Raw genomic sequence first — 16,446 nt, 5'->3', positions numbered from 1 at the left:
GGTCCTGAGACCTGGACTGTGAAGCAGGATTTCAAGTTACCCAAGTGAGATTTAACTTTCAAGACTTTAACAGTGGTTCACTTCTTATCTTAGGGGTTCATCACCATGGCAACTTGTGCTTCACAACTAACGCTTTTCAAAGCTCTACTTACAGGTCAATCAGTTCTCCTGGAAAATGGCGTCTTTGTTTATAGAAGATCTCGGGGAGCTCGGTGTGCAGGAGTGTTTTATACACCACCTAAACCCTTTTCTTTCCCTGATGAGAACAGATATAAGAGATACACATTCTCAGTGGACCGATCTCCCTCACTTACTTGCTTTACACACACACACACACACACACACACACACACACACACACACACACACACACACACACACACACACACACACACACACACACATATATATATATATTTGTACCCATTGATTGCAAGTGATTTCAAAGTCATTTCATTGTTCTGCAGGCCTTTGTCTAGCAATATAATCCTGACCACAGACTGATAAAGCACTAAAGCCTGGTACTTGTTGACCTCATAAGATTTGCAGTAAGCTGTTTGAATGAAGTTTTTATATTTGTTTAGTTGTAGCTGAAAGAATAAGGTTAACACTGCCTGACATAAGAAAAGAGTACATCTAAGCGATGTATTTACTGGTAAACACAATGGTAGCCTAGATACAGTCAGTTCTACTTGTACTTTAATGATGAGGCAGTGATATTAAGCTCGTTAACTTTCACATTCACACAGTCTGTATTTGTCAGCGTTTCCCATTGACTTTGGCTTCAGCAGCTGTGTTTATTTGAGAATTTCTTATATTTTTGTATTCCTCATCACTGTAAAGGGTTACCGCTTGCTTTTCTTGTGATGCCAATGGTGTCCTATTTATGTGAGCTGAGTATGTATGTGAGTTCCCAAGTTAATAACCAGCTGGAGTCTGCAGCAGACTTCGGGTGAAGGTAGGGTTCACCCTGGACAGGTCACCAGTTTATCACAGGGATACACATAGAGACAAACAATCACACTCACATTCACACCTACAGACAATTTAGAGTCACCAATTAACCTCAGCATGTTTTTGAACTGTGGGAGGAAGCAGGAGAACCCGGAGAACATGCAAACTCCATGCAGAAAGATCCCAGGCCAGTGTGTGAGCCGGGGACCTTCTAGCAGTGAGGCGACAGTGCCAACCACCGATCTACTGTGCAGCCCATAAAACAATGATAAAAGGTTTAAATTCCAATTAAAACTGAAAAAAATGCTGGACAAAATTTCCATACAAAACAATTCAGCATATTATAATTTAAGTGATCTGAGAGGAGACTCACATTTCCTCCTCTTTGCTTGACTCTTTAGAAAATTTTTGAAGACTTGAGCCAATAACTGGTCTTTTCACCCACATCTGCAGAAAAAGTTTAAAGATCTACAAAGTCCATGGTGACACCAGGATGTGGTGGTTGGACGGGTTCAGTAGAACTCAGGAGGGCATAGCTCATATTCTAGGAGAAGCTCAATGTCAAAGTGATGTTTAACTTAACTATTTTTGAAACTTGTGCATTTCTGGTGGAAAATCTTCAGACAGGGATGGGAGAGCAGCAGGAGGAGGAATCTTTTTCTTGCCTTTTAGCTTTACATTGTACCAGTTCACTATTTACGGTGTCATGTGGCATTTTAGCAACATACATATTCAAATTACCGATGTTGTATTGTCCAAATAGTTACTTACTTTTGTCCTACATGACTGGATTTTATGTTTTTTATATTGCAAGAGAAGTGAGGCAGCATTTAATAAATACAAATCAATAAATAAATTGGCCACAACCCCAGTGGGTTAGCCGTATGCAATGTCTTTTTGATGACCATCACCGTTGAGTGGCAGAGAAAAGATTTCCAAATTCTGAACACATAGTGGCTTTAAAAACCATTTCATTTCAGTTACCACAGGCACTATGCATATAAAGTTTATCATATGGCTAGCCTAAGTCTTTTGAAAAATGGATGCCTCATTTTTATTTATTTTTATTACATCATATGTAACATATTAATATAGGTTAGACTGGAAAATATATATATTTGATTTGTCATGTATTGGCTTTATTCTTTCTTTCAAATGTTTTTTTCCTTATTTATTTTTTTCAGTCTTTCTTTGCAGTTTTGTTTATTTGTCCCAAATTGTGCTGCTCTTATTGTATGAATATACTGCACATCTATTTAAGCAGTGTGCAAAATGATGCTTTGAATGCTTAATTACCTTGTGCTCTGTTGATCATAAATGAATTAAAATGAAGGCATTCAGTCTGAGAGACAGTATGAACTTGCAAACATGGTGCTACAGTTTGAGTCACTCTGACATAAAGTGTGCAACGTGTCAACAAAACCCGTTTCTACTGTGAACAGACATGACAGAGCGTTAATGATCCTGGATCTACATGACTATCAGGCACTCAGATGACAGCAGACAAACAACAAGGAGCTCAAAAATATACACCTGTGATCCATTAAATTAGAGGTATTGTGCATTCTTGTTGATCACAGTCTAAAGTTGTTATCAATCATGGCAACAATTTGAAAATCCTGTAGCTGTGGATTGAATAATAAAAAAAAGAAGAGGAAATAACACAATGTGGCATTATAGGAAAAAAGTCGAACCTTAGGAATTCTTGATCAGACCCTGCTGAGTGAGCAGCTACAGCCACAATCAGCAGGTCATTGTCTGAGCTTTCCTCCCTAATCACGACATGGTAGGTTGTAGGTCCTGTTTTTTGTTTTTTTTTTCTGTTTTTTTCTTTGTATTTGGAGAAATAGTTCAGTATCATGCCAAAGGTTTTAAAGTGAGAACCGATGTGGCTCCATTTTTGGTGTCAGGATCTGCTGGTCTTTAAAATGCCCGGGTTGATTCCCGTAGACCTCAGTGTTTGTTCATCTCTGCAGTTTGTTTTCAATCACAGAAAAATTACATGGTGCAAGATAAACCAATAGCAAGCTCCACAGGAAGCACAGTGCTTCAATATCACAACCTCAGGAGACGCACTATCAGATGATTTTGTATATTTTTACTACTTTTTGACTGATTGCAACTGTTTTAATTAAACGGCATTAATTTAGTCATGCAGGGTTTTCCTTTTACATTTCTGTCGTCTTGCATTTGCTGCTGAAATGTGTTCCTTTTCAGCGATCTCCATTTTTTTTGGGCTGTATTTATCACTCTATTTATATGCAGCAGATCTTGTTTTTGTGCTACCATGTGTGCTGCCCATGGATACGCGCAATGTAAATTCCCAGATGCCACAGAAAAACCTTTTTACTCGTTCAATCTGTGAAAGTAGTGCCAGTGTGGTGCGTTTAACAGAATAAAAGCTAAATGGAGAGTGACAAAGTGCCCCTGAGGGGTAGTGATATTTTTTGCCTTGACTCTTCTATGACACCTTGATAAGGCAATTATAGAGTAATTACCTTAACAAGTAGCATTAGAGAAAATTATCCTCATTTTTCTGCTAAAATAACACCAAATCAGTAGTGAGTGAATTTCAGAATCTCTAATCAGCAACTCATTAGGTGCTGCAACTGCCTGATTTAGGCAGCCGTCAATGACAAATGCAATTAGTGCTACAAAACAACAAAAATGTGACAACATTGTGCCAAACAAGCCTGATAAATCCGTCACATCCTTCAGAGATTTCATGTGTTTATTCAATTCATAATGGCTAATTGTATTTGAAGAGTCTGTGTGCACGATTCCAGCAGCCCCAGAGATGCTATCCATGGCCCGAGTAAAACAAAAGGTTCAAAGTCAACGAGAGCTACGCTGCCACAGAGCGTTGGAGAATCTCTCCTCTTTCGGCAAATGGAACAGATAAGCGGAAACGTTTTCTTCCTCTCTTCTCCCGAGTTAGCTGGTGCAGCAAGGTCAGGTGAATGTGTTCAGCCAGTGTGTCTAAGCGTATTATCAGGTGAAATCTGTGGAGTGACGTGAGGGAACCGGGCCACTCAGCTGTCTGGAAAAATCATTACACAGAGCCGGACATTTTGGATAACTTTGGAGGCAATCGGCCGCTTGGGACGCAGAATGGATCACTCCGTGACCAAAACGCCCTTGAATGAAACACTTCCTCATCACACCGGTCGGGAGCCTAATCGAGAGATGACTGTTTTTTAGGAGAACAGGCCCAGAAGAGTGTATGACTTAAAGTAGAACACGGTGTACATCCAGAGCTTTAAAGCTGCAGCACCTGCAGTACCGTTATTGCTTCTTCTGGGATAAAAAACAAAAACAGAGCACAATTGTTTATTATTTATGATGTATTAAAGCCTCAGTGAAAACTCTTAACTCTGCACATACATGCATTTCTATTTAAAACAACAGCAGTCTCATTTATTTTCACAGTTTAAGAATAAAATGTCATCTTTGACTTACATATATATTTTTGTCGACATCAGACTTCATTGTTTTAATTCAAATTAACTACCTTTTCTTGAGTTTGTTAAGAAATAGTTATCATATATATGTCTATGAGACATAAAAACATTGCCTGTCGTTGCCAGGGTAGCAGTTAACGGAAAACAGATAAACAATAAAAATTAATTACCACTGACAATATGCTAAAATGCTAGTTGTACATTCATAACATTCATAACGCTGTGTGAAATAAAACCTCTATGTGGCAGCGCAAACACAGAAAATCTTTATCACAAATTAGCTAGCAAACTGTCCTTTTTGACACGTCCAACAAATAGCTAGCAGCTAGCAGCATTAGCTTCATATTGAGTTGTTTATCTGCTAACCAAGTCCAACATTTATTTTCTTTCAGCTCTATTTATTTCTTCACCACTTTCTGAAGGAGATATCTGTGTTTAGTTGCTAAATGTTGTACTATGTTTGCTATTTGGTCGCTAACTGTGTCTGTCTTCAGGTTCACCCCCACTGGGATTTTACAATTTACTACAGATAAAAACTGCTGCCTGTTTTTGTAGATGGGTTCTGTTACTTAAAAGTCAGCTCCTTTGTTTCATTTCTGTAGTTCCACCCAGCACTGCTAAGCATTTTAACATTTTTCAGCTCCTTGTTTTGGTTTTGCTTTTCTGTTTTTGCTGCTGAAAACGACACTCAGTTTTTTGATTGCGACTAAACCAGAACAGAAAAGGTGTGGGCCCGAAAACTAAAACAATGAGCTAAAAGACCCTAAAATGCTTTGTAGTGCTGAGAGGAACAGCAGTTGGGTAATTCTTTGGGATTTTTGTCACGAGAAGTAACTTTTACATACACTTGTCATTTGATAATATTTAAGTATTGACTGTAGCTGCTTTAAAGGTTATTTTTTCCCCAATCTAAATGATCCTGATAGATACAGCTGAGCCTTTTAGAGGCAGTCATTTGTACTGCTGCTGAATTGTACTACCTACTGTCTGTTATTTTTGCCTGTCACATTTTTATCAATGGTGGCAACATATGATACTGTATAATAGAATATAGTTTAAGAATAGCTCCATAGAGCACATCTGATGCTAATAAACACTTCTTTCAGACATTTAAAACAAAAACTGAGCAACACATAATTCATTAAGGAAAGGTTAAATGCTGGACTGCTGTTTTGTTGTACCTAATAATCTGTCAACATCTCAAAATATTGATTTAGGTACACGTCTGCAAAGCACATTACATGTCAAATGAGCAAGTTTAGCAGCTCTCTTAAGCTTGAATCATCTGTTTGATCTATCAACGGCAAGCAGAAAACAGATGGCGTCTGTTACTTTAAAAGTCACCAAAGTCAGCGGCTTTAATTTATTTCCCTAATATTTTAACATCACGCAAACTTAAACTTGGAATTCATAATTAGTCTCGTAATCATAGCTCATTAATTATAAGCTATAATTAGTCAGAGATCAGCCTAATGATAAGACACAATTATGTCTCCAGATGCATTGTTCCTAATCAAGGCCTAATATTCAAACACAGCCCAGTGAGTGTTAGATGTAAACTGTCTGTCATCATAAAGTAAATCCTTGCTTTGGTGACCCCCTCCTTTAAATGCATTTCACCCTGTCTGCCTGTGTGCGTGATGCGTGTCTGTCTCAGTGTGTGCGCATGCTAAGCGTGATGAGGTATAGTTATTACCGTACATAAACTGGACGTTTGAAGTAAAATCGCATTTAATGACTCATTTGAAGTATCTGAATTGCAAAGGGAATGAAACATGCCTTTGAAGGAGGAAATGCCATATTCCAGTCAAACATTTCACTGTTGCGAAGGTTAATGAATGCCATTAGCCCAGCGCCAGTAAATTCAGACTTGTACTTTCACGAGATGCATAAATTAGATAAAGACCCAGAATCCCAAACTTCATACGGGGGGAGAGGGAATGTATGACAGGAACACAATTACATGCCTGTGGAAGGAACGGCTGCTAAATGGAAGCAATTCGACAAGCTCCGACAACTGGAAGTTAGCGCCTCCATCAACTTCTGCTTGTTTTGTCATGCTGACTTCTTCGTACACGAGCTAATCTATCAATAAGCCCTATTGCTGTTTACCCCTGAAATATTTATCAATTTTAAAATCCCTTTCATTACCATATATTTACAAAATCCTCTCCTAATTGTGGCTCATCTGCATGCACATTAGTGAGATTCATCACCAAACTGAATAATGCCACACCAAAATGTTACCAACCGACTGGTTTGTCGCATGACTGAATGGGTGACAATATTTATTTTCAGAGATATTACAACAATTATTCACCAATTTGCTCTTTAAGTTTCCTTTGAGATGCTAATTAGTTGTTCATTTAGTTGTATCCTTTTGGCTAATGGCTCATCACTTCTTAAAGTGTCCTGCTTGGCACTAATAAGGTCTGACGTAGGCAGTTTCTATACTTCATTACTCCTTTCAAATGATCATTGGCCTCCTTAATTAGATGATAGTTGAATTATAGCCCCGCTGTAGACTGCGACCTTGAAAAGAAGTTGAGATCTGACAAATGACGCCCCGGGACTGAAAGCTAATGACTGAGACGGAATGACACCTTGTTTTGGTTGGTGTTACCGCGTCTTGGTCACTTTGAGGGATTTTCACTTTCACTGAACAAAGTCACTTTACATGTAAAAGTGATTACAATGACATACTTACTGGTGATCTTTTGTCTTTAAATATCAGGAGTCACAGAATCTGCTCCTTCAGCAGTTCACTCACAGGTAAGGCAGGAGAGACGGAGGAGGTTGGTGTTGACTTCATGCACAGTGAGGTGGGATATTGAAATCTCTACACTCAGCTCTGCAGATCCTCCAGGTTGAACAGTATCACTGAGAAGTCACTTCCAATGATAGCGCACTGGTGAATTAGATGATAAAAAAGGATTTTTTTTTTTACCCAAACGCTTAAATGTGACAACTGTTGCCAAATGGTTAAAGTCTGGTTAACACTGAGACTACTAAATAAAGTACTTTTGGTCAGATGTGCTGCCATACAAGGGAGTAGTCCACACAGATTAGAAAAAGCACCTTTCAGATTTTAAAAATCTCAGTATAAATTCTTCTGACTCAGATTTCCTCACAGCTTAGAAAACAGGGCATAGAGCATTCTAGGAATGTCACTATTATTCAGAAATTCAAACTATTATTGACAAAAAATAGGGCATTGTTTACAGGCTATAAGCACAACTGAGTATCTGAGGTAGTTTATCAAGTGTTCCAGCAGAGGGCAATCCTAAAGTTCTCTAACAACTTGATTTATTGCATGGAACATCAGTAAACTATGTTAATACACCCAATTGGAAGATGACATTAATGAACACAGCCATGTCGATCATAGCAGTGAAGCATCTGAGAAGCAGATTAGCTGATGAAGTGCTGAGTTACAATTAGGCACTGATTCTCCAAGAATATCATGAGGTGAAACATCATTCTTTCAAAAAATGTCCACTCATCTGGTGTTTTGATGACAGATTTGCAGAGTAGCACGCCAATCTATCTTTAGGATGAGAGGTTCATGCACTGTAACTCAACTTTAACATCTTTTTCTGTGTAACCGCCAATGAATTGATCCTGCTGACAACCTGATCACAGCCTGCATTGATATTCTTGGTCCCCAGAGGAAGAGCTGCTCTTTTGTTTTTGCTAACATATCACACAGGCTGCTGACCACCAGTTTCTGACTCTGTTTACTGATGTCTTCCCTGTAAAACTAAATGTAGATGTCCCTTTATTCACTCTTTCAATAGAAACACTGCCCATTTGAGAAGTGTTTGTGACTGACTGAAGCTCCTGCCACCTGAGCCCCAACAATGAACACTCGTCAGTTCGATCCTTTTGTTACCTCGATACAAAATCAGAATCAGCTGGGCCTACAGAGAATGACTGGATGTTTACTGCTTAATTATAAAATACAGTGCACATAGGTATTTGGGTCATTTCAGAATTGGAGGACATTTTACGTCCCACCCATCAATTTTCAAATTATCCATCTACAAAATACTAAAACATGCAGTTGTTGTGGAAATGCACTTGTCCTGAGACCAAATCTAAAGAAAATTAAGAGAAGAATGTTTGAAAATATTTAAAATACGGGATAAGTCTGGAGTCTCCTCTAAAATGCACCAACCTGATGAACAAATTGAATCTCAAATTAAACAGTTAAGTTAGGTTTAAATCTCATTTTTTGATATTACTTCTTCATCAGTGGCTCTGGTAATTGTGAGAACATTTTAATAATAGTTATTATGCATGGAACGTGTGTCCCACAACATGTACACAACCCTGTTAGCATAACATTTTTAGCAGACTGAAGAAGAGGGAGAAGAAGAAGAAAACAGTGAATCACATGATTCACGGGAATTAACACGTCAAACAGTTTTCTAAAAGAGCAAAGCTATGTCCTCTCCTCTATTTTTCTGATTTTCATAACAGCCTTGAATGAACGTCTCACTTTATCTCATGCAACCCTGTTATTCATATTATCAGGACCAGACTAATTCTTTTTACTTTTTTCTTCACTTTTTCCATCAGTCAGTTTGTCCTCTTGGTCAGCAGTAACAGCTAGCTAACTATCTAGCTGCTAACCTGAGAAAAAGACATCATTAGGATAGATTAGCAGCCCTGTTACTGTGATTAGAGTAGGGTTAGCAAACAATGAATAAAACATGGAATAAAAATGGTATCACTGATGTGTTCGCTGAGCCAATCAAGCCTTTGATACACACGTGGACAAAATTGTTGGTACCCCTCAGTTAAAGAAGGAAAAACCCACAATTCTCACTGAAATCACTTGAAACTCACAAAAGTAACAATAAATAAAAATTTATTGAAAATTAAATAATCAAAATCAGCCATCACTTTTGAATTGTTGATTAACATAATTATTTAAAAAAACAAACTAATGAAATAGGGCTGGACAAAAATGATGGTACCCATAACTTAATATTTTGTTGCACAACCTTTTTATTGATCATTTACACCCATCAATGTAACAGTTTAATGAGAAATTCCCCTGACTATATATTTTCATTTGACAAATAGCAACTGTGAATGATATATGATCAAATATCCTGCCTTAAAACCAAACTGCATGACTAAAATTAAAGTAAAAACTCCTCTTTGTTTGTTCTATGTCTATTTCTCTTACACATGGATGACAAAAGATGAAGGTAAATCTTTATTTTTCATGCTGGCTCCATGACCATCTACATCTTTTTATTTAGCTCCATGCCCCTGTGTGTCATGTCCACTTTGTGCTGTATTTGATAAAAGGCACACAGTCTGCCCAAGTATACACACGTGGACAAAATTGTTGGTACCCCTCAATTAAAGAAGGAAAAACCCACAATTCTCACTGAAATCACTTGAAACTCACAAAAGTAACAATAAATAAAAATTTATTGAAAATTAAATAATCAAAATCAGCCATCACTTTTGAATTGTTGATTAACATAATTATTTAAAAAAACAAACTAATGAAATAGGGCTGGACAAAAATGATGGTACCCATAACTTAATATTTTGTTGCACAACCTTTTGAGGCAATCACTGCAATTAAACGATTTCTGTATTTGTCAATGAGCGTTCTGCAGCTGTCAACAGGTATTTTGGCCCACTCCTCATGAGCAAACAGCTCCAGTTGTCTCAGGTTTGATGGGTGTCTTCTCCAAATGGCATGTTTCAGCTCCTTCCACAAATGTTCAATGGGATTCAGATCTGGGCTCATCGAAGGCCACTTTAGAATAGTCCAACGCTTTTCTCTCAGCCATTCTTGGGTGTTTTTGGCTGTGTGTTTTGGATCGTTGTCCTGTTGGAAGACCCATGACCTGCGACTGAGACCAAGCTTTCTGACACTAGGCAGCACATTTCTCTCCAGAATGCCTTGATAGTCTTCAGATTTCATCGTACCTTGCACACTTTCAAGACACCCTGTGCCAGATGCAGCAAAGCAGCCCCAAAACATTACTGAGCCTCCTCCATGTTTCACCGTAGGGACAGTGTTCTTTTCTTCGTATGCTTGGTTTTTGAGTCTATGAACATAGAGTTGATGTGCCTTACCAAAAAGCTCCAGTTTGGTCTCATCTGTCCAAAGGACATTCTCCCAGAAGCTTTGTGGCTTGTCAACATGCATTTTTGCAAATTCCAGTCTCGCTTTTTTATGAGTTTTTTTCAGCAGTGGTGTCCTCCTTGGTCGTCTCCCATGAAGTCCACTTTGGCTCAAACAACGACGAATGGTGCGATCTGACACTGATGTACCTTGGCCTTGGAGTTCACCTTTAATTTCTTTGGAGGTTGCTCTGGGCTCTTTGGATACAATTCGAACCATCCGTCTCTTCAATTTGTCATCAATTTTCCTCTTGCGGCCACGTCCAGGGAGGTTGGCTACTGTCCCGTGGGTCTTGAACTTCTGAATAATATGAGCCACTGTTGTCACAGGAACTTCAAGCTGTTTAGAGATGGTCTTATAGCCTTTACCTTTAAGATGTTTGTCTATAATTTTTTTTCGGATGTCCTGGGACAATTCTCTCCTTCGCTTTCTGTTGTCCATGTTCAGTGTGGTACACACCTTTTCACCAAACAGCAGGGTGACTACTTGTCTCCCTTTAAATAGGCAGACTGACTGATTATGAGTTTGGAAACACCTGTGATGTCAATTAAATGACACACCTGAGTTAATCATGTCACTCTGGTCAAATAGTTTTCAATCTTTTATAGAGGTACCATCATTTTTGTCCAGGCCTGTTTCATTAGTTTGTTTTTTTAAATAATTATGTTAATCAACAATTCAAAAGTAATGGCTGTTCTTGATTATTTAATTTTCAATAAATTTTTATTTATTGTTACTTTTGTGAGTTTCAAGTGATTTCAGTGAGAATTGTGGGTTTTTCCTTCTTTAACTGAGGGGTACCAACAATTTTGTCCACGTGTGTAGTTTATTACCTATTATTGATGAATATAGAGCAGAAAACTGTAAAAGAGAAGGCATATTTTTCAAACATTTTGAAGCCCAAATGTCCTCCAGTTCTGGAATGACCCATTTGATTTGTTTCTTAACTTACTAATTCTGGATTTTCCTTTGTCATCTGTCTCTCTCTACGTGTACATTATATTCTCTAAAAAAAAAAATCTACCCAACAGATTCACTAATCAGACAACTGTGCACTGAAAAGACATCAGTCATCATTCTCAAGGGAGTCATATTCTGTACATAAATTGAAGCTTTGTAACTTGAGTGTCAGTTGATGCCATCGCTATTTGTCTAACATTAGATTATGTGATGAGTGTCTATCCTCTGTTCAACAACTGCAGTCAAGCCACAAAGTTTAGCTATCAGTTATCATTTTTTTTGCTCATTTTCTTCACACTTTCCAAGTCGGCCGTTTGTGCATTTTCAGTGTCAGGAACTTATTTCTGAAGTTATATCAACACCACAAGAAAGCAGTGTTGGTTGCAGTTGATTCTGAAATTTTACAGCAAGCTGTCTAATACTTATTGAGACATTTTCCTGAAATGTCTAAAGGTTTTGCACAAGGAACAGTCAAAGTGATCCTCAAAATCAACAGGAGTTATCCTCTGTGGGGGAATCAGAGTGGTGGACAGACACCAAAGTGACATCCATCCTCACAGCTGTTACACTATCCATTCTCTATACACCGCTTTATTCTCACTAGGGTCGCGGGGGGGCTGGAGTCTTGCTCAGCTGACTCGGGCGAAGGCAGGGGACACCCTGGACAGGTTGCCAGTCTGTCACAGGGCTACATATACAGATAAACAATCACACTCACATTCATACCTACGGGCAATTTAGAGTTACAAATTAACCTCAGCATATTTTTAGACTGTGGGAGGAAGCCGGAGTACCCGGAGAAAACCCACGCATGCACAGGGAGAACATGCAAACTCCATGCAGAAAGATCCCAGGCCCACGCCGGGATTTGAACCGGGGATCTTCTTGCTGCAAGGCAACAGTACTAACCACTACTTCATGGAGCTGTTACAGTAGCAACATTAAAAATATATTCATGTGCATTTCATCTGGCTGGCTGGATGAAATCATGTGTCACTTTAAAATCTGAGCATTTGCTAAACACCTCCAGACAAGAAAAGCATGCTGGGATCAACCTGAGGCATCCAGTGATCCTGAATGGATGGAGGGCAGGATGGATGGACGGCTGAGTGAACACTATCAAACACAAAAATGCCTTAAACCAGTACAGTGAGCAGTGTCTAACAGCTAATGCTTGGGTGTTTTACAGGACCAACATCTACTGGTTTCCTTTCCACAAAGCACCAACCAGTCGATTCAAGCAACACCCAGGGTTTCATCAAATCTGGTGCTCCTAGTTAACCAGACTCCTGCTGCTCCCGCTCCATCACTGAGGCAGTGCTATCACTCTTGATGTACACCACCACATCACTCCAGTAAGCAAAATCCCCTGAGACGGGTCTTTTTTCAGTGCTAACATGTGAAATATTGCTTTCCTGGGTGTTCACTCAGGCGAGCAAAAATCATTGCCTCTCTCTGGGTAAGGTTGACAGATGGCCATCCACACTGTGAGAAAAACAAAGGCTTGGATGGCAGAGTGAACAACCAGGTCGGCCCATGTTTTATCTCCCTTCACTCTGTAAAACGGCCTCCAAGGTTAACCCGAGCTGGCTTCCTTTAGTTTTACTTAAGAGGAAAAGCACAGAAACAGCAGGTTGCTTGGACCCGGTTTTAGCCTTTAGATTAGTTTAAAGCTTTCTTCCCTGTGGATAGAAAAATGATCTTGAACTTTTCTTCCGTGTTTTTGATTTGAAATCCACATGAATACCTGGCAGGATATCGCTGACATATTCTTGCTCTTAATCAGCACGCTTAGAAATTAACAACTTCAAACTGAAATGCAATTTGCATGTGTTTGCTTGTGCAGAATAATCAAATCATGCGGTATTAGGCCACGCATCAAGCGCTGGAGACAGTGGTTTTGTTCAGTCGCAGCTAATTGAGCCCCTCTGCCATCTTTTTTAGAACAGTGTCTGACATAACCACTGGTTGTCGGCAGTCTGACAAGTATCAGATGAATAATTTTAATGTTAATTACATAGCAGCAGAAATACATTAGAAAATCCTTTCATGACGGGCAAGGAGGGAAGTTAAAGATGTCGTTAAATGCAATCCCAAAGGATATTTTTAAAAAGATAGGACATGGGAGACGCAAATCATTGTGTTATATTTATAAGACTGGAGTTAAGATAAACTTTTTTTTATTTAGTTAAGTTTGGTTGGTTTATGTTTTAACCCTGAAAGCCTGGAGGTTTGTAGCTATCATTTATTACCCAGAACAAAATGTGTGTCAGTGCCCCAGAATGATATAAAATGATACACAAAAGGTCTATTTATACATGAAAGGCTGTCTGTCATTTCTTCATCGCTTCCTCAAAGTGCAGAGATGTAATCTTGGTGCGGAGACGCTGATATTGTTTTTCATGGATATGATTTACGCTTAATTTCCAGAATATAAGTTATTGATTTGCTAATCTACCTGCTGTGATCTCGTCTACATAACTGCCGGTGATCTCATTTTCAAACAGTGTGACATGCTGAAGTCTGCAAATGAAATGGAAGATTGATTTGGAGGATGTGATGAAAATCTGCGGTTGATCACTGCAATATTTCTGCACCTTCTTGTCCTGCCTTTTTCAATTTTCCAACAACACAGTGGCATCAGCGCCATAATATATTATACTATGCAGTGTTGAACATCTGTGGATTTGATGCTATATCACATTAGACTGTATTTTCATCATTGTATCACAGGCAGTGTATTTCAAAAATACTAACCCTCTTGTAACCCAAATTGTTATTAACACAAACTGGGATTTATAAATAACCCAGACATAAAGTGCCAGAGTCTGATAGTTTCACAGTGACATCACCAACCAACCGCCATAAATTCATGCCTGAACTTCAGCTGCAGTCAGTGTGGCAGAGCAGTCTTTAGCTCTATGACCTGAAGTGAAAATGGAAATTCCTGGTTTGGGATTCCTCTGACATTTGTAATATAATAAATAACATCCAGCCTTGCAGCATGCCCTTGCTCAGCTCTATGCTATTTTGTTGACTCTACATGTTTTGACAAGCATGGTCCTTGTGTGAAAAAAAAGTGTTTATTCATTATTTCTGTGAATTTGTTGCCTTGTACAAACAGTGTTTCCAATAAACCTGAGATCATTGCAAATTACATATTTCAGCCCGACAAGGAAGAAAATTTATGTAGAAATCAAAGGACTGAGGCTGGATCAGACCATAGAATGTATGTAAAATGGATATAGCAGCTGTGACTTCACCCATTAAATTGTGGACCATTGGGTAGCGCCTTGTCAACCACAAGATAGTCCTGCCCTAAACCGTACTCTGCTTTATCATCTATTTTGCTCTAAATGGTTCCATCATTTACAAAATGAACATCATGATGTGTTCGAAAAGTCTTTAACCAGCATTTGAGACCAAGACCATGAACCCATTAGGGAAATGTTTACTGAGGTATTGAATCAAGTGAGAAGTAGGATCATTTTCTCACAGCTCTATAGTATCAGACTTCTTTTTGAACCAGAGGAGTCGCCCCCTGCTGGCTGTTAGACAGAATGCAGGTTTAAGGCACAGCAGTAATTACAGTTAACATGATTACAGATAACTTCAGAACAGAATGTTAATAATATTGCAGACATGAATGGAACCAAATTAAAGTTAAATCCGGTAAATTTCATGAAAGCCGTAGATTTTGGTACACTGACAAAGTAATAGCTGACTTTACTGAATTGATAAAGGTTTCAAGCTGTAATAGCACAGACTGCAATGGATACTGATTTGTGATAAGCTATGGAAAATAAATCCCCAGAAAACAGAGGGTAGCCGAGATGTGATGCATAATGGTGACTCTCCGATCCTGATTTTGGAATCGAAGAGAATTATGTGACCGTATTTCTTTTGTCATGGCAACACTGAACACATAACATACTATATGCACTGTTTGTGGAGCAGCTGGTGAAACACTACGCTTTAACTATAAGAAATAAAACTGGCTACATCAAAGGTTTGAGCATGTCTAATGCTGATGTTATACTTTAAAAATGTTGCAATGGTCCACATGATGTGCATTTTGTCACTCTAAGCACACAAGAGTGAGATTTGTGTCCATGCTGCATCTATGCATGCACTTAAATGAGTCTTCCAAATGAAGACTAGAAAAGTAGTATAATAGCAGTAACTACTCTGTTGGTGTAGGATAAATTAGGGCACAAGTAGTGCATGTGCACTGCAGATATTTGTGCTGCAAATGTAGAACTAGACCAGTCTTTAATTGTTCTGATTCTTCTATATTTTATGGTAAGTGTGTACTGTCGGAATTGGGCAGTAAAATGTCAATATTTTTGTAAATTAAACAAAATGTCAAAAGGAAATGACTACTTTTTTTTTTATCAAACAGGGATTTGTCTTTGTTGTCTTAATGATTCTCTTGGCATTTATTTGCCAGAACTAGATGATAGTTTCTTAAAAACATTATTCCTCACAGAGTCTGTTGGTGTTGACTTACCCGTAGTGCACAAGCTCAGTGAAAAAGCTGAAGTTTCACAGTATTGTTTGAAGTCCAACACCCGAGAATACAACATAATCCAAAAATGAAAGCTAACATCTTGTTTTGCAACAACTCTGCTTCATACATGCGCTGCAGGTGTAGTCACTAAGAAGCTACACGCAACTACATATGCAATTTGCCAAAGCATTAGACATTCAGATGTAACGTGTCCAAACAACAAACCAGTTCTTATTGCTAGCCCATTCTGCCCTTGATAATTGTGGTAAACAAGTTCGACAAGACAGTTATACAAAAAATACACATATCATTCTCAAGACAATATCCACCTTGTTAACAGCTGAATGCCAATCTACTTTCCCAAGCTACGGGATAACTTTGTTGCTCTGCCATTTGATTGCTTG

The sequence above is a fragment of the Acanthochromis polyacanthus genome, chromosome 20 (assembly GCF_021347895.1).
Source record: "Acanthochromis polyacanthus isolate Apoly-LR-REF ecotype Palm Island chromosome 20, KAUST_Apoly_ChrSc, whole genome shotgun sequence".
NCBI lineage: Eukaryota > Metazoa > Chordata > Actinopteri > Pomacentridae > Acanthochromis > Acanthochromis polyacanthus.
This window is presented reverse-complemented; position numbering follows the sequence as displayed.